Genomic DNA, 26,230 nt, shown 5'->3' with positions numbered 1-26,230 from the left:
AATTGTTCGGCTCTAATCAGGGTCATCATGAAACGCATTACAGATAGAGATGATTATGTTAGAAGATGCAGACACGGTGGATAATTTACAAGCACGGACCTGGGGCCTCATGTATAAATGCTGCCTATGAACAAAAAGGTTACGTACGCTGGTTTTCACGCACATGTATAAAAATGAATGTGATGTGAGAATGTGCAGGCTGTGGCACAAACTTTTGAGCTGCTGTGAGAATGTGCAAAAATCCAAATTGCCAAAACTCACCAAATGTTTCAAAATAGCGTTTCCACTCCTGTTGCTGTTCATATGTCAATGAAGTAGTCAATCAAAAACCTAATTATGTCCGTTAATACCCAATAAATGTTTGATCATGTATGTAGTGGTTTAAAATCAAAATAAAATTGAATGTGAGCGGAAAAGATAATAATGGCTCTCACATATTTAATTTCACTTCATATCACGTTATCACTTTATCATTTAAACATTCAAACCAGCAGTGTTATTTGTGCTTGCGCTAGTGAGACATAACTATTCCATACTACATCTTTCAATTGTAAAAGAAATAAAAAAGCAAATTGGTGCCAAATCTCAAATCAGTGTCCGCTAAATATTTCATCAGCCCCCCCGGAGCGCTTTGCAGAGGGCCAGAGTGTATGCCACGGACACTTATGGTCAGTTGTGAACCTGCCAGCCTACAGCCAGGATAATGTCAGGTGACAGGATGCAGGCTTGCCTTTCCCCGATATTAGGTGTTTATTAACTTGGCAAAGTATTGCATTTTTAATCATAACCTTTTAGTTTTCAGTATTAGTTTTCATGTGTAATATTGCTGTGGTGAACAAGACTGTGCTGTCAGGAGCACAGAGTGCACTGAGACGCAGATCTGCCTTCTCACCTCGACTCACCCGCCACATCTTCACCACCTGCACATATGGACTGTGTAAGTTAAAAATGTCTGGAAATAAAGCCTGAGACAGCTCTTACACAATCGCTAATCTCCATCCTCATCATCAGTCCTCATGATGCAGGCCAAACCGAAAAACTGACATTAAAAAATGTGTTCACCTGTCAAACCTCAGTCTTCAAATGATCTCCTGGGGTGGGGGATACTACTGACTGAAGCCATCAACATGTGAAGCCTACTTTGCATGACTGCTGTAAACAAAAACTGTGTGACACTTGTGCATAATGCTGAATGGCTGTGCAATGGCACTGCAGAGGAAAACGCGAGAAAAAATGCGTTTAAGTATTAGAGAGTTCCAAGATTTCCTGGCCCATGATGATGATTGGCTACTACTTTAGATTCCATGGAGTCGTGCTCTTGGATCTGTGTGCTGAACTGGGTCCAACATTTGACAGACCAACCTGGCGGAACCGTGCAATACAAGTAGGCTATAAACACTGTTTCTGGCAGTTGGCTGTTAGCAGTGGTAGCCGACAGGTGTATGCCTGATGGGATTAACAATATATAGTGTTTTCCTTTCTTTGTTTACAATAATATAATTCTGTAAAACTCTCTGAGTCTTCTTTTGTTTGTAAACAAGCTGCATCAAACAATATGTAGGCTACTTTCTAACTTCCGCCTCACAGGCGTGTCGATTTCTGTATCAGAAAAACTTTCCTGTCTTTTTTGACATCCACTTTATGTCACCATGTTTTCTTTATTTCAGCCAGTATGAGTCTCTGAGCCAGCTGCATTGACTGCCATTGTAACACTTATTTCTCCTCTACTCCACTTCATGTGATCAGCACCTCGATCTCACACTCAGTGTAGTTTCTCTTTTTCATGTTTTTTGCAGCCGGATCGGCCGTTGTTATTCGGACCTTGGTGACACTGGCATATTTATGGTCATTTGCATAGTAATTTATGGGAGGAGCCAAGGTGGGGAATGTGGCTCGTGCATGTGCTCTCAATTTCACGTTGATTGGGATGTATAAAGGAAAGGTGCGCAGGACCTTGAGTACTCCTAGTTTTATACATGTGGATATTTCTGTGCGTACGTACTTATACATGAGGCCCCTGGTGACGCAACACTGAACACACCTGTTGATTTATTTGGCTCCACGTTGGTTTCAATCGGCTACTTCAGTGGTTCTCAACCTTTTTTGGACCAGCACCCCCCTATCCATTATCCAGGTCCCTTACCGCCCCCCATCAAAAAAGATGTTTGCTATTTGCCTTGAATATTGTTTATTTTTTTATTGTTACTATTGTTATTAAAAACATGGAAAAGGTGACAAAAAAAACATGTGAAAAGTAATTATATTTAACTAATAAGTGAATGTTCCTCACAGAAACTGTGTGTGAAGCCAGATACTGTTTTCTTGGATGGGGCACTTAATAAGAAGATTTTGAGCATTAAACACTTAATTTCCTGCATTCTGGTAAAAATTTATCCTCCAATTTCTGCCTTTTCTGCACCAATTTATGGTGGAAATGTCTAAAAATTCAGGTGGCAGGTGACAATTCAAAATATATAATTATTATTATAGAATATAATCTAGTGAGGCTCTCAGGCATTCTTATTGCTTTTAAATATTTTTCTCATGTAGATCAACTTATTTAATATCATCCCTGCTCAACACCTCTTTTGTGGGGAATTAAGCTATAAATGTGTTTGTGACCCCTTTTCATGTCAGTAATAAATTAATCCGTTTTAATTCAGTTATTGACTGGACTTTATTAGCTCACAGAATGACAGTGTAACTGTGGCGCAGCTGTACAGCATGCTAGCCTCGAAAACCCAGCTGTATTCTAACATTAACTTAGCTCTCTTTATTAGCTAGGCTCCTTACATGCTTGTTAATAACTTTTAATAGCTGGGTCTCCGACATTGTCAGCGTTGTGTTGGACAGATTTGTGCAGCTGTGTTAACGAGGGAGAGAGAGCGAGAGATGGATTAGAGAGACGAGCGAGAGGATGTGCTGCACGAATACGCGCTGCCTGCAGCTCAAATACGATTTTAAATAGGCCTAGTAAAAAAAAACTAAATTCAATATGTGGCGGTAAGCGTTGATATTGTGGCAGGCCGCCACAAATAAATGAACATATGGGAAACACTGTAACTTATCTGGTCATGTTCAAACCTTTCTGCACATTCAGAATCTCTACCACATATCTGAGTTCTCTGAAATGTAAATAAAAAAAGTCGTAATGGGAGACTAACGTCATTAGCCTATTTAAAGAGAATTCATAATATTTTATTACATGCCCTATACTGCATTATGTTACTTATTCACTGGAAGTATCCCCTCGCCGTCTAACAGACAAAACTGACTGAGATGAGGAGCTGCTCATGCCGGGGAAAAACAAAACTAACCGACAACACCTGTGATCAGACAGAAAGCTCACGAATAATTCCACACACGTTAACTTCAGCACCTCTGATAAAGTGCCCCTTACAATCCCCAACAGAGCAAGACAAGTCTTCAGTTTTTAACGTTACATTTTTATAGCCTACTGAAACTACAGTATATGTCCGCTTTGGCACAAACTGTCTGCTACTCATAGTGCGAGGTGGGTCCATGTCACTCGCTGGTGTCGCAGCGAAGTTGCTTTCAGGAAGTCCGACAGCAGAATATCCCTCTTGTAAATGTGTAACCACTGAGATAACAAGACGTTCAAGGTGCGCTCAGAGAAATAAACACTTTTCCACCAAGAAAGAGAACATAAATTTTCCAGAGTTTACACAGTAAAGGCTATGTGGGTAAAATTTTAGAGATAACACTCTGACTTCCCGTTCCCGTGAAGCTGCACCACAAGTAGCTGATGGAGAAAAAATACACAGTTTTGTCCAGTCGCACTGGACTAACTGGTTTTAATGTTGCAGACCACAGTTTTTTGCAAGTAGTTTAAAGTTTAAACTCGTATTGTTGTGAATCTTAAGTGTAAACTCGCCTTAGAATTTCCAACTAACAAACACCCCCCAAAAGCAGCTCAGCACCCCACCTTCCAAAATATTGCTTCCCTGGGGGGCGGTGCCGCCCCTGTTTAGAAACACTAGGCTACGTGATTAACAACTAGCCATCCTCCACATGCGGCTCACCTGCAGCTGTAAAAAACAGAATTGTGGATAAAAAAGTTTTAGAGAAAATTTACAAGTTATTTAATAGTTAATGTTTTATAATGAACATCCATATGATATGCTGTCAAAGTCAGAAATGGCAGGCAGACATTTAAAAACAGCGCAAATTGGTATCAGCCAAGAAAATTCCAATCAGTGCAACTCTAATTACAAACAACATTTAAATAGGGTAGGTATGAAGCACGTTAAAAAGACATCTACTCAAATCAAATTGGCACATTTATGGTTAAGGCCTCTTCTCTACAACCTTATTACCACCCTTTAGTTGCATTTTGTTAGTTTATGGACCAAATATGGTGTGACCCATGTCCCTTATTGGATAATCCCCTTGCCTCTCAAAGATTGGCCAGAGGCAACACGACCATATACCCAACACACCTTTTGTAGGTGCACCATATCTTTCATATTTGTTTTACACGAATGTTGTGCTTCAAACCTAACCCTATTTAACTATCAGGGTTCGACAATAACGGTGGCCCAATCGGGCCAGTGCAAAAACATAGGAACATAGAAGGAACATAGTAGGAAAAACCAATAAATCGCATTAGATACTCAACATCCTGCAGTTGTTCCGCAGCTCTTGGCGTGCACCGTTGTCCAATTCAGTGTTGTAGTGACGTGACAAGTGGTTGTCAAATGTTATTTCTCTAATCTTAATCAAGAGGCAACCTCTTCTCAAGTGATTTATTACCTCAATAAACATTTTTATAATGAATTTATGGTCTCAGTTGCTACTTTGAAGTCTTCTTCAACATAGCATGATGTTCATTTAGTAAATTATGGTCCTATTTAGGATGAAATAGACCAGAAAGCAGCATATGCTTTGGGGCGGCACCACCTTGTGATTGACATGTCGCTACCATGGCGACCTGTCAATCAGGATAGAGGTGACTTGTATCCGCTGCTCTGTGTATGTTATTTTATGAAATGGCTGTCAGCAGGACAGAGAGCAAGTCATGTTTGTGTCTATTAGTATGTTTTGTTTTAAAAGTAAATTGTTTTGTTAACCTTTTTATTTTTCATAAGTTTAACTGTGATTTCATTTTAGTTTAGGTTTTTTTTATATCCAAGATGTATTTAATAAACGATTAAACATGTTAACAGAGTAGCATAACTTATGTCTTTTTAACACTGATGAATAACTTTTGGAGGGAGGGACAGTAAAAACTGCCTTCGGGCCAGTAAGTTTCAAACCTACTGGCCCGGTGAGGCAGTTGCAAAAAAGTTTAACGTTGAGCCCTGAGTATTGTTTCATGATGACCCTAATGAAGGCGAAAAGTGTTGCTGGAGTTTTGACCTTTTTACACATTTCCCCCTTCTCCATGGATCTTAGAAGTAGGTGCTTGTGCCAGAAACCCCTACTCTGCTTCTACAAGACTAGAACATATCAATTTAGGGTTATAGCTTAGAGCATGGGGAACATTTGGAAGAGTTTACAGAGTAGCTGTGTTGAAAATATTCCAGAGATGCTGCCTAGAAAATAGAAATCATGGGTTTGTCAGAGAAATTGTGATGCATTGTGAACTAGGGAAGTGGCGAAGCAGGACTCTAGAGATATGAAGCAGCTGTACCCTTGGCCTTGGCCCTTGAACCTATCATGCAACGGTGCTCTGTCTGTCTCTCTGCTGGTCTTTCTGCCTCCTGTTTGGCTCCCTGCGAGGCTGAGAAGTCCCAAAGGAAAGAGATCCTGACCTCACCCAGCTGGCTTGCCTTTCAATGGCCTACTGTCAACATCCCCATTTTCAGCAGCATTGCCATCGGGAACGTTCTCCCTCCCGCTCTCTATTATTTTCTCTTGTGTTTTCACAAAGATACCGTCTCGTACACAATAAATGCTCAGCGGACAGCAGGTTTTCACTGATGCACACCCAAACAACTGGAAGGCAGACTAATTTGTTTTTGTCTAGAGATGAAAGCCCCATGTGTGATTGTATAAAGACTGTGCACAGGATAGTACATATTAATAATGGATATTTATTCTGTTTGATATTCTTTTCATGCCCTCCAAGACACCGTCAGGCAGTGGAATCATGTCTGTAGTTGGCTGGGAGGACAGCAGCCCTTTACAGGTCAGTGGACATTTATTTTGGTTTAAGCTGTGCCTAGAAAATAAAGCTAAATGTGAATAAAACACAACTATCCTCCTGTCTTTTGTAGGCCATCGCTACACATTTATATTAGCATAGTAAAGGCCAGCGTGGCTGCTTTTCATAATTCCCCTGTCTCCGTGCTGTGACTCACTTGTGTTAAGTAGATTTGGACATGCCTTTATGCTATAGGGCATTTGCATCCATTCCAAGGTGAGCCCCTGTCTGTGTCATGTTTTGACATTTAGTTTAGTGTCCTGAATTTTCACATTATGCTTACTCTGTTGAAAAAGTATCCTTGCCATAGCTCAGAAAAATATTCAGTACGTAATACCTTACATAACCTGATTAACTGATATTGCATCCGTCAGTGGGGAACCCATATGAAAGCAGTGTTTAATCCGCTTCTCCGTACATATCGGTTGCTTCATACAGCTTGCCGCATTGTATATTGACTGCTGATTGAATTCCCAGTAATTGCCAATCCCTCAGTGTCAGATCCAATGTTCAACCAGGAGCAATCACTTGAACACAGCGATGGTTGCATGACTAGTATGCTTGCCATTGTTGTGCTAGGATTTCATCAGGATTCAATAGCTTGTATCTCCAGTGTGTGAGCGATGGTGGGACGCGACAGGATGGACAAGTGGAGGAAAGAATAATTACTGGGCTTATTTCCTCCCCAAGTCATTCACGCACCAGCAGGCCCAACAAAAAGGACTCTCCCCCTGCATTGTTATTATGAAATGAAAAATGGGCGCCAGATCAGTACAGTGACAGGCCGTTTGGTGTATTTACCTGTCATTTGTCTCCTTTTGGACAGGAGTGGACACTGTGAAGTTTGAGGTGGTGCGCACCCACTGATGATATCAGTTTCTGAGCCTCTGCTTTGTGTTGTAGATGGATGTGCTGCACTGTAAGTGTTGGGTGTAATCTAGCGTCATGCTGGTTGTCGGACACGGAGAGGAACACAGTGGATTTCAAATGTAATACGTTTGAAAGCAGGCCTAATTAAAAAGCGAACAGGCACTTGGCAAGCATTGATTGTTTGTGTACCTGCACATTGAGGATAAGGACGAGACCATTCAACTGCAAGGATACTCTGTATTAATTAGTGGCTTGAAGCAAAGGCCACATTTGAACATGGGGAAAATGAATTGGCATGTATTGCCACTTCTTTTCCCTGCACTTATGTTACTGGATCAGCGGGACCCCTGCACTTCGGCTGATATTGGCTGTAAATAATGATTGAATCTTCAGAGGAAGGTACACTAAGCACGTACGTCACTACACATCAACGAAACACAAACTCTTTTATTAGCTATAAAAATGGTCAAGTTAAGCCATTTTCAATTATTGTGTTTACTGGATCAATTTGCACCAGCTGTCAGGCGTATGAGGACTAATGGAGGTGTCACGCTGAGTTTATTCATGAGCTTAGAATTATATGATTCTATCTGCCTTCAGGATAGTTCTGAGTTATTGAGCTTAAAGGTTTTCAACATCCATTGAGTTAAATGGCGATTACGCACTCAAAAATCATTCCTTTCAAAAAATAACGCCATTAATTGGCTTTCACTGACTTAGTTGATGTGACTGTCTCAGCTTGGACAAAAAGTGTTGTGTGAACTGTAAAAATCATCTGATTGCTGTCTATACTCTTTACTCTGGCATGGACAATGGCTAACAATCGTGTTCATTTCCATTTTCATATATTACTTATAGTTCTGTCTGCACCTGTTTACAGCGCACGCTATTTACTGTCCCCAACAACCTTTGGATATTTTAAACTAAAAAAAAATTATATTAAATGTACTATTCATGTCCCATCTGTCAGTTTAAAACTTTCACGTTTATTTATCGTCACATTAAAGGGGCATTATGGAGTTTCAAGCGGCCATTAGCGGTGCGGTTTTAAGATTGCTACCAGGCGTGTGCTCGTACGCGAGCTTGCTTGAACTCATGAGCGGGCATAATCCGAAACACAACCACTTTCATACAGAAATCCTACAGTAAATGCAGAAACTCCAGCATGCAGGCTGTAGCTTTTCACTCAGACATGTTCAGGCTTTGTTACGTCAACGTTCCCGTCTCAGAGGCAGATCAACACCGACTCCGTAACATTAGATCATTCAGCGCAGCGAGCCGCATATCGGTTCAATCCTCCCGGGAAAAAGGCAAAGTGACAGCAACTATGGGCAGGCAGGGAGACAGCTGCACACAATATACTGGAAACTCAGGTAAACCCCTACTGCAACGTTACAGTAATAGTTTTAACTATTAACTGCTTGAGCTAACGTGACTTTCTCTGTGTTTCTCCAGCTTTACTAACGCTCACTGTGTTCTTACTTGACATCATCTGAACCTGTTTGGTCTGATGGGCTTATGCACATAAAACGTTATTGTTGTTTTGTATCCTTACGTGGAGCCTGTGTTTTGCTATGAGCTGGTTGTTTTATGGTGTTAGTGGACTGCATTTCGTTAGCTGCCGTGTTGACGCCGTAGTACAAGAGAGGCTCGGGAGCGGGAGTCCCCACATTAAAAGCAGAATAGTGGCTGATGCTAATACAGAGAAAACAGGCGTGTGCTTCTTTTCTAAATGGGTTTTTAGCCCATTGACCATAAGGCAATAAAAATTTGATTAATTGCATTGAAAAACTTACATATAGTCCCTTTAAACCTGCCTCCACTTTTGGCATGCACTGAGAGACCTTTTGGAATTTCTTTTATTCGTGTTTCAGTTTTTGAGTTAGTAAAAGGCAACCTTTAGAAGCTCCTGTAGAACATTTTGTCACAATGTGTACAATTCAGCCACAATATAAGTAAGTCAAATGGCTGGTGTGACATTTGAATAATAGACTGTCAATCCATTACAGTCCATCTTCACCAGATCGTCTTTAACAGTAGACTGCAGCTGGACACATATGGTTTTAGGCTGTGTGTTATCTGCTGGAGCAGTGTTTCACCTACACTGTGGCTGTCAACACACTAATAAATACTGTTTTCTACACCAGCAAGGCAGTGTTGACTTTTGACGGCCTCAGAAGTCAGTGCACCTTGAGAAGAAAACGGTCTTGATTAAATTAAACATACATACTGTGTGTCTAAATTCTCATTCTGCAGCATTACACTGTTGTTATTTCTCTTGCTAGTGCTAGCCACCATCACCCCTGAGTTTCTCGCTGACTGACTAGTTAGAGGCAGTGCTGTTGAAGCCTTGGGCCATTTTAGATTGCTGATCAGATGTGCGGGGAGCTGATCTCCAGTACATACACGATAAACTGCATCAGTCTGCAAAAGGTTTGCTGTCAGAAGTCAGTCCAGAGAAATCAATCCGTCGCTACACTCAGAATGACACGCTGCTGTTATTTTCTGGCATGGGATGCTGTAATGATAGTGCTATATGCACTGAAAGGAAAGTCAATTTGCCACAGCAATTTGCAGAAACAGATCATGCCTGTCAACCAACACGGTGTTGACTTTGATGGCACCAATCACAGCAGCAAAGAGACACGTGCTATGAACTCACTCCTACAGACTCTGTGGTTGGTGCTTTCTGGTTCTCACTCTCTTTCTCTCTCTCCCTCCCTCCTTTTCCTCCTCTGTCAATACACTCCACGCCACGCATCACTGGCATGCTCTCCTACACTCCTAGAAAAACACGATCATTAAAAAATAAATACATAATGCCCATAGCAGTGAAGCAGGTGGGAGGGGGAGCAGTGTGAGCTCTCAGACTGAGTCAGACTGACTCATACTTCTGCCCACTGACTGAATGCATTTACTCAAAACCACTGCTGACTTTATGGATTCCAGGCATTGATTTTCTAATTTTAAAACTTAATGAACTGTAAAGGGAAAAAAACAAAAAAACTAGTGGACTGCTTTTCCTTTGTGGCTGACATTAATAAGTTAGTTTGCCATGCATAATTGAGAGGTTTATGATTTCATTAATGGATAAGGGTGGCTTCACAGAATGCTGTAGTCATGATATACAGTAAATGCCCTGACAGTCATCTACAGCTGCTCTCTAATACTTCCTAAACACACATACAAGTTTTTAAAACAATTGATATCAGCCTTATGATATGTTTTTTATTTATATCTATTTGCCTCTTCTGCTGCTGTGGAAGATTTAAAATACTAACATGTTTTATTTATGTATTTACTTGTAAGTTCATTTTCTTTTTACTGTACTTTTCACTTTAGCAGATAAAAAAAAAAAAAACTTGACAAAACAATCCCACCTCAAGGTCCGTTTAGTAGCTGTTCTGTAGCTTTTGATCATATCACATAATCTTCATCAGCAGTTATGGAATTGTAGATGTTTCCATTTTCATTATTTGCACACTTTTAAGTTAATTCTTGTTAATTCTTATTCATTCTAAGATGTTCATTCTAAGTATTTAGGAGCATATCACATGGGTCTTCATCAAGATGAAGCTCCTGTGATTTTTTTGTGATTGTTCAGGAATATTAAAAATTTTAACATCAACAATTCCATAATAATTCTAGTCAAACCCTGTCTGCTGATGAAGATTTGATGCTTTGTTAACTGCTGGCAACAAGGTCATGAATGAACTTTGAAACTCCAAAAAAGAAAATGTAATAATATTCTATATTAAATCATAGAATGAGTTGGTAGATAGGAAGATTATACGGGTACTGCCTATATGTTCATTAACTGACTCAGAATGTTAATACTGTATTATAGTGAATTTGAAAGGAGAACTGAGGGGCATGTAGCCTATGAAGCAGCCTTATCTGAGTGAGGAAACAACAAGTAAACACGGTTATTATAGATGTTGGGCACTAGGCTGATATGAAAACTCATAACAGGTCACTCTTTAATCAAGTCATGAATTCATTACTAGATAATTAGCGGGTTTGCTGCTGTGGTTGGAAATTTAACATCCCATTTGGAGATTCACTTCACAAGCCAAAAGTTAATCAGGAAGAAAGTCAATGTTAACTGTCAGCTTCAACGGTTTTATTTGTGATGTGCTGAAATTAGATTGAAAATAATGACCCCTGTAGCCACATTACAGTATTTACGATATTTCCAATTTGTGCATTGTGAAGGGACCAATGAGAATGATTGCATCTTTCTCATTGTCAGACGTCTCATTGAAGAATAGTGGGCTTACAGTTGTTTGTGTCCCTGAACATTTTATCTAAGCGTGTATATTTTTTTTGCTCAGCAGTTTCTCTTTGTGAATATCTTGTCGTGGCCTCAGCCTATCCTAATTATTGTATTCTGAACTGTGCAGCATAGACAGCCACAGGTTCACTTCTGGTGTTTATGCCGGGCCTTCTAAATGATTTTGTTCTGCCTGGCTGCACACTTTAATGAAAGTGTAAATGCTTTTGGAATGGTGGAATCAGCTGAGTTGGGCGGATTAGCACTTCCTTTTTCCACAGCCTTGATGTTTAATTACCACAAGTTTGTTGTTTTCTTATTCGTCTGCTACTTTTTCTTTTTCAACTTTTCGACAGCTCACATTTAGCCCAGGGCCTGAGTAATTGGTGTATTTGGGAGGGGTGAAGAGAAACGTGGAGGAATAGTCTGTCTGGCTTCTGTCTGCAAGACAGAAGATGTGTAAAGGTAGTTTGGGGGCAGCTAATCGTTTTACTGTAACTGCCACGCTTTCCCACATACACCTCTGCAAAACACAGCTGAACAGATATTTATATTCAGATTTTCTAATTACCCCATCTCCTTGTCTCTGCTCTCCCCATTGCGCACCCTTTTTAACCTCACCAAAACACACACATGCACAACCCCTCCTTTTCTCTCTGCTTTTCGCTCTGCTGCGACATCACATACTGGATTATCATTACACCCAGCCGGTGGAGTATGTTTAGGTCATTGGTTAGCTTTGACCTGTATTTAGAATTTAAATCAGGCCAGGCTTGGCTGTGATCTCATTACCAGGCCACCTGACTGTATTTGATGTAAAGCCTGGGCATTAATAAAGATCCCTCAAGGGTTGAGGGAGGGAAAGATGAGGCTTGTCCTGCAGCCCAGGTAATTTACTGCAGCAGAACAAGATGGAGAGACTGTGTTATTATAGACTTGATCGCTTGGCAGGCCGGCTTGTAATTGATCTGTGCTCTGCAGAAGTGCTCGGTGGTGATGGAGGGTGTGGTTGTGGAGGAAGAATTCGATGCAGAATGTAATACATACTGTGTAACAGTGAGACAGATCCATAGTTTGAAAACCGAGAGGGCAGGCAGAAGAGGGTTAGACAAGTGAATATTGATTAAAAAAATATTCCCTGTGACATACATTTAGCAAATTACATGAGGGGGAGTTTGGCTCCTGCTCATCCAAAGCATTGCTGTGATGGGAATACTGAATTCAGTCATTTGGAGGAAATGGAGGAAAGAACTCAATCCAGTGCCATACTGCAGCAGACAGAAATAAACATAAAACACAAATCAACATTTATCTCACACCTTTTCCTAAAAGTTTCAAGTCACGCCACTATGAAGATGAACATTGTAAGTTCATCAAGCTCACCAAGGGTGGTGACTTTATATTTAAAATTCATTTTAAAACATAAAGTTTCTAAGCAGAAGAGTCGACCCAGTAGAGTGCAGATCTCCTCCAGGTGTGTCTGGGGGCATGTGGGTGGGGAACAAGGAGTGCAGGGCAGGCTGAGTGTCTAGCATAGGGGTGTCAAAACTTTTTGCAATGAGGGCCACATACAGAAAAATATACGAAGGGCTGGTCCACTCAATAGTCAGTCAAATGTAAATTATGCTTGATAACTGAATATGCTTTTCACAACTTCCTATTAATTGGTTTTATTTTTTTTATGTTACAAAAATGGTTGGCAGTTCATTCTCAAAACAGCAGTCTCAGATTGCTTCCTAGTCAGGATGACGACCCCCCTTCACAGCCGTGCAGTGGGAAAAATAAGGGGAAAAGGGGGTGGCTATATTTAAGTTTATTATACAAATAAGATATTGTGCTTGTTAACATAACTAGCTTTTGTTAGAAAACTTTAATTCACTGAATTTATTAACTAATTGGGCTTATTAATTCATGAATACTGTGTAATATATATTTTTTAACTCACCTATAATGGGAACAGCATTGCACTTAGTGGGAGCAGTGATGCTGCAGTTGGACTGAAGGATGGCTGGCATGAGGAGTTTGGTAGTTGAAATGCGAAGGACATCAAACAGATGGCTGTCGGTAATTTTGGTTCTCAGTCAGCTTTTGTTCAGAGTTAACAGCGAAAATGTTTGCTCACTTATGTATGTTGAGCCAAACAGACTCATCATTCTTTTTGCGTGGCTTCTCATCAGAGGAATCTTGGCCTTTTCCAAGCTCCGGTAGAAGTCGGGTAGGGAGAGGAGCTGATGTTGATTCATCTCACTGCATTTTGATAAGAACAGCTTGATTTCTTTCTCAATGTCATAAAAATCTTGGACGCGCCGACTGAATTCTGTGATGAGAGATGTGATCACAGACACATATTGCCCCTCTTTAGCAGAAAGGGTTGCCTTTGGAAAAGCACATTTGATTTAGAAGAGTGTGGGGAAGTGCGCGACATTGAAGCTGCGTAGTTGTGTCTCGAAGAAACGAAGCTTCGCACAGAAAGCTTTCATGTGCGCGGGAAGTTGTGGCACAAGCTGGTCTTTGCCTTGTAGGCTCTTGTTAAATGCGTTAAGATGATCAGTAAGATCAACCAAAAATGCAAGGTCTGCCAACCATAGAGGGTCACTCAGCTCATGAAGAGGTCGGTCCTTCTCTTTCAAAAACTGGTCGATCTGTGATCTCAGGGAATAAAACCGCCACAGCACGGAGCCGCGACTTAGCCAGCGTACTTCAAAATGGTACAGTAGTTCCCCGTATTCAGCATCGACATCGGGAAAGAAAAGCTTGAAATTCTCTGTGGTACAGTCCTCGTGCTTGAATTACGTTGACAGTTTTCACAACAGTGTTCATCACATCGTCAAGCTGGACTGTCTTGGCACAAAGGGCTTCTTGGTGAATGATACAGTGCATTTTTACAGCCTCACCTCCACTTTCTTTCACCTTGGCGCACACCATTGAGGCCATTCCTTTGCGCACGCCAGTCATAGTTGGAGCCCCATCCGTTGTAACTCCACACAGCTTGTCCCACTTAAGTTCCATTTTGTCAATTGCATTTGACATTTGACAACATGTCCCTACACGTTGTCGTTCCTTTTAGACTCCTAAGATCAAGCAGCTCCTCCATAATGCAAAAGTTATCGTCAACTCCTCGCAAACAAATTAACAGCTGTGCGATGTCTGTGGCATCTGTGCTCTCATCACATGCAATCGAGAAAAAATCAAAAGTTCAAGTTTTATCTGACACTTGATGTTTTAATTCAATTCAATTCAATTTTATTTATATAGCGCCAAATCATAACAACAGTTATCTCACAGCGCTTTTCATAAAAGAGCAGGTCTAGACTGTGCTCTGTGATGCTATTTACAGAAGCCCAACAGTTCACACCAAGAGCAAGCACTAGGCAACAGAGGCAAGGAAAAACTTCCTTTTAAGAGGCAGAAACCTCGAGCAGAACCATGGCTCAGGGTGGGCGGCCATCTGCCTCGACCGGTTGGGGTTTTAAGTTAGCTGTCGCCGCACGACTGTTTTTCTGGACATGCTCACGTTGTTGCATCTTTTCCGGGCACATTATTCCTGCGACTTTAATGAGGCGATTGTGGCATTTTCTTGTCTTTTGTTAGGACGGGAAAAATACTGTTGTTGAGCTAGCAGGCTAGCTGCCATTTGCTTAACTTTCTCTTCTCGCTCGGCATCAGCGTAGGACGTGTATGTCTGATGTTTGGTTTCATAGTGTCGACGTACATTATACTCTTTCATCACTGCTACAGTTTCATTGCAAATCAAACAGACACACTTCAATTGACTTCTATGAAGAAATATTCATTTTTCCATCATGTCTGGAATTTTCTGCACTCACTTGTGATCTTGCGTTTCTTTGGTTCTGCCATTTTTGCTCAACCCAGCAAAGTTTTCTTTGATTATCCTTATTTTGTGAAGAAGCTGCTTTGTTCAAAACAGTAGCTCCACCTAGTGTTAAAACTAAGAAGTACAATACAGTCAAGTGTAAGTTTCATGTGTGGGCCATATTCCATTTTAATTTTAGAATTTACTGCCAATTAAAAATGGACCACGGGCCGCAGTTGCCCCGCGGGCCGTAGTTTGGACACCTTTGGTCTAGCATGCACGCATGAGAGTAGTGGGATGAAGGGGAGACATTTTTTTCTTTTTCTTTCTATAATATAGTGCAATTTTCTTATATACATATGCAGAGCTTTTAAAAGTGTTTTTTGTCTGTTTTCTGTAAGATGTATAATAATTGATGATGTATGAATAATTGACCCTTTGCTAAGCCATGCCCCCCCCTCAGTTACTGTTGCTAAGTAGAATTTATCACTGTGCTGCCACTGTCTATAACTGCACTCCCTGGAGAAATATTGTCAAGTTTTTGGAAAAATTAAAAAAGCGATCTCAGAAAGAAGACAAAGATTTGAATTATACATTCGAAGGTTGTATTCAGGGCAGGCTTTCAAACTGATGTGAAACCATAGACTGTATATAAAAATGTAGACGTAGTATCTGTGACGTCACCCGTTGGTTTCTGAAGAGCAGTTTTGAAGCCCGAATTGGGCGGAGCTGGCCATCGCCATCTTGGCATCGTGTCACTCCTAGATAACCATAAATGGGCAAAGAGAAGTGCTGAAACCACTCCCGCCTAGCTCGACATGACCGAGTTAGCTCATGCTAAGGAGCTAATGCTATATGCTACTCTGCGTCAGAGGTTGGAACCAGTGGCCGTTTTGTTACCAGTTTATGGTTGTCAGCTCATCAAGGTAAGACACCGGAAAATATTAAAATAACTCACATATCTGTTATTGACATTATACTTAACAAGGTTTTAAATGCTTTTTAATATACATATAAATGGGGTTATTTTGCAACACTAACGTTAGATTTTGTTGAGACCAAAGTTAACAGTTAACTATGAATCAGTTATTAATTACGTTAACGTTTACTTACAGCTCAAATGAACAATTTGAAGCAAATCAGTTAACCCTTTTACATAACAGTAGTCATTTATTTGGACGTCACCTCAGTATGTTACTTGTAATAAACGTAATAAGCTAGCGGTAGAGTCCTTAGTTACATGATGGAAGCTGTATAACTTGTAAAACGTTAGCCATGGCTGTTATCACGTTAATTAATTCCCCACACCGCTATATTGAGTAACGCTGCTGCTGTCGGAATAGGTCACTTGAGAGAGAAAGGTACTTTTTATATTGGTCACAAGATTCTTGTTGAGGATCTGATGCCTCCACGCCTGCTTTAACTATAAGTAACGTTACTAGAACCACTTGGCTACTGGACATTTGACAGCTGATATAAAATTGTCTGTCTGAAGAGGACAACACAAAAACATTTAAAGACCGTCTCCCTTGTTCCATTTCTCCCACTTATGTGACATAATAGTGCTGTCAACATTAAAACACTGAGGCATCTTTTAGAACAGCATCTCAAAAAATTTCAATGCTGAGGAAAAGTTCATTGTGAGCACCAGAACCAGACTGAGAGATTACAGGCTTCAGAAACCATTGCAGGTGTTTTGAGTTAATTAGCTGATTAGAGAGCTCTTCTCCAGTTGACATTTCTGTATAATTTATAATTCAGAAATGTATTTTTATTCTAAAATGTTTATACATTTAGAGATACTGGAGTTTTTATTTCCATTAGCTGTAAACTGTAATCAAGATGAAAATAAAAAAAGGGTTTGAAATGCTTCACTTTGTGTAATGAATCTAGAATATATCAGAGATTCACTTTTTGAATAGAATTATGTTAGAAAATTAACTTCACCACAATATTCTATTTATTAAAGACTCATCTGCATTGTTTACTTTATATTTTTCATCACCTGAAGCATTTATTACACATTTTCCTCCTGGAGTCGCACTGTGGATCAGATGTCCCACCTGGTGCCAGAGAGCTGCAGAGACCTGGAAGCAAGGTTATTATAGTTTTGGACTTTTCATTAGTTTTTATTTTTATTTCATTTTGACATTTTATTTTCAGTTTAGTTTTAATTCGTTTTTAACATGAATTTGCTAATTCAGTTTAGTTTTTATTTTTTGAAAATGCTTAGTTTTAGTTTAGTTTTTATTAGTTTTAGTGTTAGTTTTAGTCTTTGTCGCTGCAGGATGCCAAGCTCAGTTCAGTTTAGGTCAGTTCAGTTTTAGTTTATTCACAAAAATTAAAAAACAAGTACAATCATTAGAAATAATGCAGATTTGTGAAAAGGTTGTAGGGGCCCAAACTCTATCTATCTATCTATCTATCTATCTATCTATCTACCTATCTACCTATCTACCTATCTATCTATCTACCTATCTATCTATCTATCTATCTATCTATCACACATTGTCTAAATAAATACTACAAATAGATGAAACACATGCTACATCTACAGTATAATTTATAACCTACATACAGAAAAACCCTAAGAGCTAAACTACCCTAATTCTACCCAGTGGTCCCAAGAAATTCATTACATCAGTCTCTAGCTTTATCATTCTTGGTTAAATAGATGAAATACAATTAATGGAGGTGATGGACAGCTAGGAAATTGGAAGAAGTGTAGGCCCCCCTTGGAGCCACAAACAACAGGTCCCTAGCAACCTGAATGCAAGTCTGACTGGAAAGCAGTTAGGCTATATTAAAATATAAACCTATATTAATCAAAAAATATATTCTATGTTAAAAGCACAAAGAGACAGGTTTGCTGAAATATCAATGAGCCCATAAACGCACACTAGCTGAAATGCAGTAAATATAATGACCAGCAGACACTAGTGGCGCAAGGGGAGCACACAATCAATGTAGGCTGCGAGGGGCAAGTTCATCACACATGCAGAATGAGCTCTAAACCAGACCATCAGAAAGAAAAACCACCAAGTCAGTGACTCACTACCTGCAGCCCAAACTAAACTAAACTAAACACAGCTCTGTACAGTTGTTACATTCATATTATTTTGTACACATGTAGGCTATGTATAAAAGATAATAGAAAACATGTTCAAATCCCACCAACTACCAGCTGATCCCTACCTGGGTCTCACCGACTAAGTTAGCATCCCTATAATGTTACAAGGGGCTATCCTCATAACAGCGGTCGCCAGCTGCTACGCCGCTTTCTCATTTAGTTTTTTTTTATTTCGTTCATCTTCGTTTATGTTCGTTTGCCTGGAAGCCTTGTTATTGTTGTGGAAGTGTGTATCTGTTGGCGTAGACTGACGTGGAAAGGCATTCTCTCTTTCTGTTTACTTTGAGTTTTAAATATTGTCCATATTTGTGTTATAAGTCCATTTAAAAAAAAAAAAGATATGGTTTATGGTTCACATTGTAATAAATTATATATATATTAGCACTCCCTGTCTTTACTACTTACTGAAAAGCTAATCATATACCACAGATAAAACATGAAACATTAAAGCTGTTCCCATATGCTGTATTACAGAGCCTGAAGTTTCTGAAGAGTGCCTTGTTTGCTGCTCTGATATACACTCACCTAAAGGATTGTTAGGAACACCTGTTCAATTTCTCATTAATGCAGTTATCTAATCAACCAATCACATGGCAGTTGCTTAAATGCATTTAGGGGTGTGGTCCTGGTCAAGACAATCTCCTGAACTCCAAACTGAATGTCAGAATGGGAAAGAAAGGTGATTTAAGCAATTTTGAGTGTGGCATGGTTGTTGGTGCCAGACGGGCCTGTCTGAGTATTTCACAATCTGCTCAGTTACTGGGATTTTCACGCACAACCATTTCTAGGGTTTACAAAGAATGGTGTGAAAAGGGAAAAACATCCAGTATGCGGCAGTCCTGTGGGCGAAAATGCCTTGTTGATGCTAGAGGTCAGAGGAGAATGGGCCGACTGATTCAAGCTGATAGAAGAGCAACTTTGACTGAAATAACCACTCGTTACAACCGAGGTATGCAGCAAAGCATTTGTGAAGCCACAACACGCACAACCTTGAGGCGGATGGGCTACAACAGCAGAAGACCCCATCGGGTACCACTCATCTCCACTACAAATAGGAAAAAGAGGCTACAATTTGCAAGAGCTCACCAAAATTGGACAGTTGAAGACTGGAAAAATGTTGCCTGGTCTGATGAGTCTCGATTTCTGTTGAGACATTCAGATGGTAGAGTCAGAATTTGGCGTAAACAGAATGAGAACATGGATCCATCATGCCTTGTTACCACTGTGCAGGCTGGTGGTGGTGGTGTAATGGTGTGGGGGATGTTTTCTTGGCACACTTAGAGCCAATTGGGCATCGTTTAAATGCCACGGCCTACCTGAGCATTGTTTCTGACCATGTCCATCCCTTTATGGTCACCATGTCCCCATCCTGTGATGGCTACTTCCAGCAGGATAATGCATCATGTCACAAAGCTTGAATCATTTCAAATTGGTTTCTTGAACATGACAATGAGTTCACTGTACTAAAATGGCCTCCACAGTCACCAGATCTCAACCCAATAGAGCATCTTTGGGATGTGGTGGAACGGGAGCTTCGTGCCCTGGATGTGCATCCCACAAATCTCCATCAACTGCAAGATGCTATCCTTTCTAAAGAATGCTTTCAGCACCTTGGTGAATCAATGCCACGTAGAATTAAGGCAGTTCTGAAGGCGAAAGGGGGTCAAACACAGTATTAGTATGGTGTTCCTAATAATCCTTTAGGTGAGTGTAAGTCTAGTTTAAACACAGAATAATGTGGGCACATCCAAACCATCCTGTTGGTTAGTGCTGAAACAAAGAATGATCTGCACAGAGTAATTATGAATCCCACTAGGTGGTTTTTATTGTGACCTTGCAAACTCTGAGGTCTCAGAGCTGACCGAATGAATGTACATGTAGTAAATAGGTGAGTCTATACAATGTAAACCACACAAGACCTTAGAGGTCGCAATAAATGACACCTCCTACAGGGCTTCAAAACTATTCAGTGTGCAGATAATTCTTTGTTTTTCACTAGAGTAACTTCTCAGTCAATGTCACATTTGTCTCTTGACAAATGTCAAATAAAACAGTATATAACCTCAACCTTTCATTTTTTACTTTCTACTAACATATGTAAAATAGTAGCCTATAAATAACATCTTAATATTTTCATTTACAGCTGTTAACTATAATATTTGTTAAGTTTAGATCACACTATTTAAAATTAAAATATGAAACTGATGATGAATTATTTTATTATGTATAATTAGTATTCCTTATACAAAAGCAATAGTGTAATAAATTAAACTCTTTTCTTGCACTCATGAAAAACATCAATATTAAAAGGTTACAAATGTAAAAGTAGTTTTGTGTGACTTGAAATGCGTTGTGTTATTATAATGATAGAATCTGTTGATAAGAACCCAGTGTCATAACTTCACGTCAGTAGTGTTCAGGTGTTGTGAGTAAAAAGAACAGCAGGAGCTGAAGAGCTGGAAGCTGGAGCTGTTCTCTCCTGAAGAGCTGGACACCGCTAATCACATCCGGAGGGTTCTGCAATCAGCTCCTCTGGCACCTGTAAAGACAACAATGGGTAGACAGTTAAGCAGCTTCTTCCAAAGAGCCATAAAAATACTGAAATCTGAGATCGTCTCAGCATGATAACCTCTCTGGCATGTGACAGTAATTAGGGGTGGCAATGTGAAATACACTGTTTACTAATATGTGCAATACACGGTTTTCTGCTGGACACTGTGCAATAATAACTACTCAAGTCAGATCTTATTGAACGTTTATTATAAGGATCTTATTTTATATTTCTTATTGAACCGTACTACCTTTTTTAGCAAATTCTAATCCACCAAACAAACTCAGAGGCGGCTCTCACACCCCTAATTTCTCGCCTTAACTAAACCATCGCCCTAGTTACAGCCCAGCTACCTGTCTGCAGCCATAACGCGCATTATATGCTGACAAAAAATTATGTATCCACCTCTTAAGCTTCTTATCAGAAACGTCGCTGAGCAAACACAGTCATCACCTCACATTGTTTGCTGAATCTCAAGGAATGCTACATCTACTAAGTGTATTAACTTATTGATGACTCTAAACTGTGCACGGCTCTCCTCAGGAGAGACAGCTAGCTCAAATAGTGGCATCGGTGCTCCTTGGTGCGACAATTTCAGGCAGAACTCCACAGCCGCTCCCCCCTCGGCTCTCTGCCTTTAAACCCTTTGTGTCCATCGGGATCAGGTACAGCCACTTGTAATAGTATCTGACTAGTATCTAACTGAACAGTTGTTCCGTTACAGGACGTAGCTAAATCTCACATCGCCCGTTAGTAAAAGTTACCGTTAACATAACGTCAGGTAACTGAGAGCTGAGCCTTTACTTACAACTTCACACAGACACCTTTGCTTCAAAGCATTATTACCCTGATGTCTAACACTAAGGTTAATGTAATAAAATTACATTTTGGCTTCTCTCTTCTTGCTGACTTGTCTTTGACTCATTAAATGCTGCGGTTAGAACAAACTAACTTACTTACTTACACTAACTTAGCAGCTTGGGGCTGCTCGTATCTGGCTAATTAGCGTAACAAGCTAACGTTAAGCTAACAAGCTATATGCCGACAGCGATACCTGTTAAATGTTAACACATAAATAAAATACAGGAATTTCACTCACCAAGTAGAACACGGATTTCCTGGAGGTTCTCTCTCCAATGAACTGCATGGCCTGCCATTATTTATCCGGTATCTGCATGTAGAAATGTCCAAAAGGCTCCGACAGGCTGAGCCTCTGAGCTCCGTGTAGCTGAGTAATAATATAATAATAATAATCTTTATTTGTAGAGCACTTTTCAAAAACAAGTTACATATTACTTTAACAAGTTCAAAAGACAATACTGAGTGAGGCTAACAGACGGCGGACCGAGTGCTAGGAGTGGCAGCGGCTAAAGGTGCCTGTCAATCAAAGCAGCCACGCCCCTAATAATGCAGAACTTTAAGGCTTAATATAATTTAAACAGGTGAGTTATAAAAATATTCACCCCCCTCACAGTTGTCACAAAGGGCAAAATTTGCGATATGCACTAAAACCATTTTTTGAACCAGGCTGTAAACATGTTTTATTCTGCTGTAAAGTTGGGTATTTTAACATGGGGGTCAATGGAGTCTCCCTTCTGCAGCCAGCCTCAAGTGGCCACTCGATGAATTGCAGTTTCAGATGCTTCCGTATTGGCTTCAGGCGGGAGACCGGAAGTTTGCCGCTTGTGTGAAACAAAGACAGAAGCAAAAGTCTACCGATCAGAGTAAAAGTCCACCACCGCAACATCTGATGTTTGAAACAAAGGACAATGATATATAATGACACAACAATAATAACACTGTTCCTGTATAGCTGGGTAGGTCTCTATGCACTATTACAATCATGAAAAAGTAAAACCAGTAGAGTTATATAATGTTAAATTCAGTAGTAAGATAGCTAGCATTAGCTAGGAACATTACATTAGAAACAATACACAGCCTACATTATTCTGGATGTTCTGGCGTGGCTTAGCAAAGGGTAAATTATTTTAAAGTATATTTTAAAATAACTGTTATATCCAATAAAATCCCATGATATTATCTTCATTGAAACCTCAAGCTCGCATCAGTCATTTACTAAAAGCTGGTCATGAGTCAGGTGTCCAGGCCGTCATCAGTGAAATACAATCCAGGTTCAGTGACCATTTGTTGGGGTTAATTCTACTGTTACCAGGCTGATTTGACATCACAACAAAGTAATTTAGATGAAGAGACAGATAAAGAAAAAAATAAGATGATCCACATATTTCTGTGGCTCTTTCTCTTTAACCACAGTGCATGGTACAACACTTAACCTTTTTTTCCCTCATTCTTGTCAGGAAAACATGAAATGCGCTGATTCAGAAACATCTCCTCCATCCCTCAACACACCAGGGTAATACATCTTGCCCAACAAAAGCACAGATGAATACAAATCCTGAAGGGCTCTCTAGAAAATTGCATATCCTGACCACAGCGTCTCTCATGCACAATGCAATGTCTTTTGCTTTGTGCGTTTGAAGCATTATCTTTACAAGAGACGCAGGAAGCAAATGAATTCTCCCTCAACATGTACCGAAACATTGTTTATCGTCTTCATTGAAAAAGGCAGAAATCTCCAAAGCCTGTAGCTGATATCAGAGCAGTGGCACAGCCTGAGTGCAAATCTGTCCAGACAGTCCTTTCTCTCAGCATCTGCAAGAAGGAACTATTGATCGTTGTGCTCAAGGGAATCAAATCTGCAACAAATAGAAAATCTTCTAGGGGCTCATCTGAGCTACTCTGAATAATTTCACTGTCTTCATCATGGCTGCTTACAGCAGGGTCCTTCGGGGAGCCCAGAATCAATTGGGCACTGTGGAGGTCTGCCTATTATCTGCCAATAGAGGATCCAAGAGTTATCTCTGGTGCCGCAGAATACAATGAAGTAATTTAATACCTGGGGGGAAGATGAGTGTAAAGGAAACACGGTTTGCGATAAAAAATAATGCCCCACACAATCAGAAGAAAGTTAGACTTTGAAGTCTGCAGGCTGATGGACCCATGCTGCAATGTGGAACACTTCCTGTGTGAATCACCGCATTCGGACAGAACAAGTAGCAGCAACAGCATTTGGAGTTAGTCGTGGTGTGGCAGTAACGTCACTTTCTGTTTGTCAGCACAGTCTAAAATGTTTTTTGTAATAAATAGAAGTGTCTTTTCACATCAAGTAGAGGTTTGCCCCCCCCCCCTCCACACGCACACACACACACACACACGCACACACACACACACACACACACACACACACACACACGCACACACGCACACACACACAGACACCCCCCACCACCAAAATCACCTCTACCGTCCTCTTGGTCCACTGGTCCTGCTGAATGTTCAGTGAGGGTGCAAGCAAGGGTGACATCTAGGTCAGTATGAGTGACTCAGATCTGTCGCAGGAATGCGTGGAGTTTGGGAGTAGGGGGTGAAAAATACTCTGAACATGCAGCACGCATGCACGCGCACACACACACACACAGAGCCTCCATCGCTATTTTCTGCCCTTTTCTGAACATAGGCATGAATGTTCTGTGACTAAGGATGCAACAGAGCAAGGACACGTACTGTAGTGTTAGACACTCTAATCTGAATCTATTAACTTCATTCTAGATATGAGGCTGTTGAAGAGAAAACAAATACAACTCCAATTTATTTTATCTTTTAGTTTTATTAGGAAGGCAGCTTTTTTACAGATTAAATTCAAAGCCCCATGGCCTTCCATTATTGTCTGTGATGAGTTAAATGCCAGTGAATTTCACAAGTTACTGTAAGAACAATATTTTGTCTTATTGTTGCAGAAATTCATTAGTGATGGGTTTTCTGTTCATAAGCTTTCCTTCTCAGATTGATTATTCTATGACACTCTCCATTAAAGCCCCATTAGCTTCCATTATGCCAGGCTATTTTCATTGCCAACAATAACACAGCAGAATGCGATTGGAAAAGAGCACAGGATACAAGCACAGTTTGACAGTTACAGGATTGTTCATCATTAGCTGACATTGTCTACGAGACACTGGAATATGTCATTCACTAAAAGGCCGCGGTACGTCCTTCCCAGTCGAGTGGCTTTACATGACAGAGGACATTCCTCTCACATTCCTACAGGGTTCTCTATCAACACTGTCAATAGTGGAAGGGGAAACAAATGACATGACTCGCTAATGACAAAAGACGCGATTCATTTAGTTTAAGTGCAAAACATCCATCCAAAAGATCCTCTCCTGCACCGAGGCTTTGATTAAGAGATTCAGTAAAACGGCTTTAAAAGGAGCGTGTCAAGAGGAGAAATATAGGGCTTTTACCCAGTGCCTGCAATCCTTCTCTCTCTTTCTCCAGCTATATGATAGATTAGCAAAAGGTGGATAGATGGTCATTACTTGAAGCAAAAAGAAAAGATTGTTCCGTTCTGAAGTTGCCAAAGTTACTAATGATTGGGTAAACCTACATATTAGCTGTGAAAAAGGCCAAAACTCATACCATGCATGAATATTTAAATGTGTAAATTGCCATCATGTCCAGGAGATTGGTCATTATTTTAGCAAAGTGTGAAAACACTTCATACTTTTGAGAGCTACTTGTTTTTCCTCTCGTTTATTTTTAGGTTTTCCATTTAATCCTACAAACACTCGAATAAGGATTTATGGGTACCTGCCTCAGTGTTACATTACAGTAACGTAACCCAGATGTTGGAGCATTCTTTCTCTTTCACATTTCACCGCCACAGGCATTTTGTTTTTATCTCTGTAAGGCATTATGATTACTGACAACAAAAAGAACAATAGCAATCGCATTGTCAGAATGTCTACTGCAATATGGAGCAAATACACTATATATCAGGGGTCTTCAATTACATTTATCCAAGGGCCAGAGTTTTCTGTGCAGACACTGTGGGGGCCAAAAATGTTTTTAATTAGCATATTATTTTTAAAGATTTTCTATTTCACAAAATGTTTTTATTAGCCTATATTGGTGTGAACAACTCCTAAAAATCCAAAATGATTACTAGATAGTTAACTGGAAAATGCTCTCAGACCTTGGCCAAGGAGGCAGTTCACTGAGGCAGGAAATCAATAATCCGCTTTTACTGGTTTTGACGCTCTTATGCAGGTGTAGCGTTATTGTGTACTTGACACCTGTAGTTACTGGGGGTAACACCAAATGTGGTTTAATACTACAGGTCACAGAAGTCTGTGGCAACTAACTATTGTCAGGCAAAAATTTGCCTTTTTCCATAATTATGTGAGGAACTGTGGTATGGTGTTATGCTGCACAGTAGGGATGAAACGGTATGAAGATTTCATATCACGATTATAGTGACCAAAATTACCACGGTTATCAGTATTATCACGGTATAAAAATGTGCCAAAAAAATTTTAAAAAGGAGATAAAGACTCACACTCCTG

The 26,230-nt window shown here is 40.1% G+C and overlaps 1 long non-coding RNA gene across 1 annotated transcript in view; it reads left to right on the top strand.

Moving 5' to 3' along the window:
- Positions 1 to 26,230, top strand: part of LOC119910491 — a 103,020-nt gene that overhangs the window by 42,723 nt on the left and 34,067 nt on the right. The window contains exon 2 of the long non-coding RNA XR_005445632.1: positions 6,092 to 6,151. This is a non-coding gene — a long non-coding RNA (uncharacterized LOC119910491). The remainder of the gene's footprint in view (positions 1 to 6,091; positions 6,152 to 26,230) is intronic.

This window comes from Micropterus salmoides, unplaced genomic scaffold, assembly GCF_014851395.1.
Source record: "Micropterus salmoides isolate LMB-PRFRI ecotype aquatic unplaced genomic scaffold, ASM1485139v1 Ms_hic_scaffold_1, whole genome shotgun sequence".
Taxonomy (NCBI): Eukaryota; Metazoa; Chordata; class Actinopteri; order Centrarchiformes; family Centrarchidae; genus Micropterus; species Micropterus salmoides.
Note: the sequence above shows the minus strand (reverse complement) of the source record. Positions and strands in the feature narration are given on the sequence as shown.